General features: G+C 32.0%; 1 long non-coding RNA gene across 1 annotated transcript; it reads right to left on the bottom strand.

Moving 5' to 3' along the window:
* Window positions 1-715: 715 nt before the first annotated feature.
* LOC147383733 (uncharacterized) lies at window positions 716-3596 on the bottom strand. The gene is made up of 3 exons (XR_015173130.1): window positions 3425-3596; window positions 3250-3302; window positions 716-976 (listed from the first exon to the last, which is right to left on the bottom strand). It is a non-coding gene; the product is annotated as an uncharacterized LOC147383733 (long non-coding RNA).
* Window positions 3597-3949: the final 353 nt, after the last annotated feature.

The raw sequence follows: 3949 nt of genomic DNA, 5'->3' as shown, positions 1-3949 counted from the left end.
AACGTTGGTTGCCGAACAGATACATATCACCATAAGCATTTGGTTAATAGGTGTATGTAAGCACACAAACCTTGTGTTAGTTGAGCCGCAATTAGTGCACTACACGTATGACTTATGGTCCCTTCACTATTGAAACTTATACGACCTTGACAATCCAATACCATTAATTCCACACTAATGATTTTCTAACTCGAAAATTTTACTCGGTTGACGTGGATGGAGCACAGAACCATAGATCTTTTTCTTCGGGATACACGAGGAAAAAGATTTACGATTCTGTGCATTTTCCATGTCAACCTAGTAAAAAATTTTGAGTTAGAAAATCACAACACTTAATTCTATTCTTCAAATTTGAGATGGCTCGATGTACAAACCATACTTTAGACTTTAGAGTAGCTTTTAGTATTTTTCCCATGTTTGAAGGGTTTTTTGTGCATCCCAACAAAAGGGGTTAAGGCCTATTATTTTCTTGACTTTATCAACTTTTATCAATTTTTTCCGAAGCTTTCTCTTGATGAATTATTCTCGAACCCTGACTTTGTCCCTTTAACTTGAACCACATATTGAAATCACCACACCAAAAATACTTCAAAAAGAATAATTGAAATCTACACTAGAGGAAATCACTCTTATCAACATTTGGATACAAAACAGCTTTTTTATCCATATTTAAGATGTCATCTTAAATATCAAAATTTTGAATTAATCCAAAATATATACATTAAAATAGAAACCACTATAACAAAATAGTAGATATTAAGATCGCAAACCCTCTTAATTTAGTTGTTAATTTGCGCCCATAGAAATAAATTACAAAGATAAAATTCTAACTTCTTCCAGGGGGGTTAGGGTCATGGTGGTGGTTTGCACCTGTTCCTGGATAGTCATGATCATCAGTTCTTTCAAGCTCAATCCTTCCATGTACAAATTTTTCTTCCTCTAATTGTTTTGCATAGTTTTCTTGTTCCATGAAACCCTGCAAGACTTAATCAAGTTTACTATACAAGTGTGCCAATGTAAATAAGCCAAAAAAAAAAAAGACAAAACAACATTCTAAGTGATTGTCAAAGCAACGTCGTGGTTATTTTGTTCTCATGATCCAAACTAAGCATCTGATATTATCACTCTCCAAAATCCACAGTCACGAAATTCTCCGTTTTTTTTCAAAAATTTGGTAAAATTCTCTAAATGAAGGACTAGATGATTAAATTGACAAATCAATGAAATAATTGACAAGTAATTGATTAATCAGGGAATATGGTCATATTTATATCCTTCATGCACCTTCGAAATTTTATATCAAGAATAAGATAGGGTTTTTTTTTTTTTTTTTTTTTTGAAAATGAGTGATTCTGGTAAGAAACCCAAAAACATAATTTGTATATTCTTTGAAATTTTCAGCAATTTTTTTATGAAATTTTCCTAGAATTTATCCAAATCAACTGAATTGAATCCCCACCGAATAATTACCAAATCCAAACTTTGTTAATATACCAAAATCATAAATTTTCTAAAAATACCCTCATAAAGTAACTCTAACACAGATAGGTATGCTCCTATTTCTTATTTTATTTTTATGACTATTGATCAATTTTTGTTATGATTTCAATCTTTTTTTTTTCCTCTTTAAAAACATTTTTTGTTTGATTTTTTTTTTCTTTTCAATTTGTTTTTGTAACATTCTTTTTTTTTTTTCTTCAAAATGTTTATTAAAAAAAATGTTGCTTGTTTGTGTGTTTTTATTGGAAACCACTAGTGTCAACCCATAGATGAGATTAGTAAAGGTCCAGCTCTATTTTATATATTTTTATTTATTAAATAAATGAATAATTTGTATGAAAAAAAAAAAAACATAATAATTTGCATATCCACATCTTTCATCTTTTTTAGACAGTTTGAAGGAAGGAAATACAACTTTCAAAGAAGAGAAAAGTTGGTTAGTTACATCTTAAAATGGCATAATTTTTATTTATTGATATTCTTAATTTTTTCTTTTTTAAATTCATTCAATAAATTTCAAACGGCAGATTACTAAGCAGTTCAACATCCAAACAACATACTTAAACAAGTTAATTTCTAAATCATATATTCAATCAAGCGAGTTAGTTCAACAACAACAACAACAACTTTCTCTCAACTTCAACAACTTTACACACATTTTCCAAACATACTCGCACAGCATCTCATGATGTCATGAGATGCCCTTTTCATTTTGTTTTTGTTTGGGATAATAATAAAAGTTGACTAAAATACTCACCTTCAACCTTCAGTCAAAAAAACTTAATTTTTCTTTGGGAATTGAATTCAAACTCTTCAAAGTTTAGGGTTATTAATTATTCTTTAACTTATATAACATCGTGTTCAATCTATCATCTTCAACTAGTTTCACTCGTTTTCCCCAAAATATCCTATGCTCTTACTGAGGTTGAAGGAGATAGAATCTTGACATTGAATACAAGGTTAAATATTTGTCTCATCACTGTAGTAAAAAAAAAAAAAAAAATCTCTTTTTGAAATTATTTAAGTGGTGGCTCAATAGCAAGTTCGGATCCAATAAGTGATGAGAGTTTGTAGGTTGTGTGTTCGATATCCAGTATGAGCAATATTTCCTCGGAGCCACCCGCGAGGGTGCTCCCTCACTTACCTGGTGCGTGTGATGTGCGGGTATTGCACGCACCCGGGGGAGGGACCCATATGTTTTGGCTATGGCCTTGGCTCATCCGGTCCTAGCCCGTAGTCGGACGTAAGTCCGAACACCCCGTTATGAAAAAAAAAAAAAGATTATATACTAAGTGCAATCAAATAACTATTTTATGAGAAACTTTATTGTATCTGGCCATTTCTTAGATAATTGATTTTCTTAGGAAAATATTTCTAGTATAATTATACACTCTTACAGCTACAACAACAACAAATTCTTTGAAATAAATGAGTCAGGAAAAATCAAATTTTGTTGCCATGTGGTCACCTTTTAGTCAATTTACCCACCAAGGAATCAGCATGATGGGCGATTTCTAACCGTCGGATTCAAGTATAAGTAAATCATAGAGTTCGTAAGCAGGAATATTTATGAATCGGTGGCCCGATCGGTTTGATTTTTAAAACATTGGTTGAACCTCAAAAGCCTTCTCACCAATCAACGGGCTAACTCGAATCGGACATTTAAAAGTGTGTCACATGGGAAAAAATGTTGTGGAGTTGAGTAATATATGAGAGAGAGAGAGAGAGAGAGAGAGAGAGAGAATTAACCTGATGCACCAACAGTTGGACTGATGGCTCTTCATCAGCTAATCTAAGGCTCCCTGAAACCATGTATCATTCCACACATCTTAGTATCTTTTTATGGAAAAATAACTAAAACATCAATAAAACCCACAAAAACTTCTAGAAAAAAAAAGTGAAACTTAAAGTAATAAAATCTTACTAGATAGAGGAACAGCATCCAAAGACATTAGAACATAAGAGAAACCCAGAAACAGTAGGAGCACTCGAAGCACAACTTTCTGTTCCATGTTAGATCAAATGGATCTCAAATCCCAAGAAAGATCAAAAAACACCTTGATTGGTTATAGTAAGAGAAGGCTGTTGTTGTTGGTGGTGGTGATGGTTATATATAGTGTACCATTATGTATTATTATATAAGTCAACTTTCAATTATTGTTAAATGCGGTGGGTGAGTGCACACTTGCCTAACTTTCTCTCCTTTTGCTGTAGTAACTTGTGAGTCATAAAATTTAAAGAGCTGTCCTCACAAGGATGATGACCACCCTTTGTTAAATCAATCTTTTCTAATATTACTTTTCATGCATGTTTCACGGTTGACATGAACTTTCCTTTTTTTTATTTTTTTTATTGGTACATTCGAGTGGGATCTGGACTTCTCTTGAGGAATTTGAGAATATAAATCAAAATATTTTAACTAGAATTAAAGTCAGTTAATAAATATTTT

This window comes from Akebia trifoliata, chromosome 15, assembly GCF_017979445.1.
Source record: "Akebia trifoliata isolate Shusen 1 chromosome 15, ASM1797944v1, whole genome shotgun sequence".
Lineage (NCBI taxonomy): Eukaryota > Viridiplantae > Streptophyta > Magnoliopsida > Ranunculales > Lardizabalaceae > Akebia > Akebia trifoliata.
Note: the sequence above shows the minus strand (reverse complement) of the source record. Positions and strands in the feature narration are given on the sequence as shown.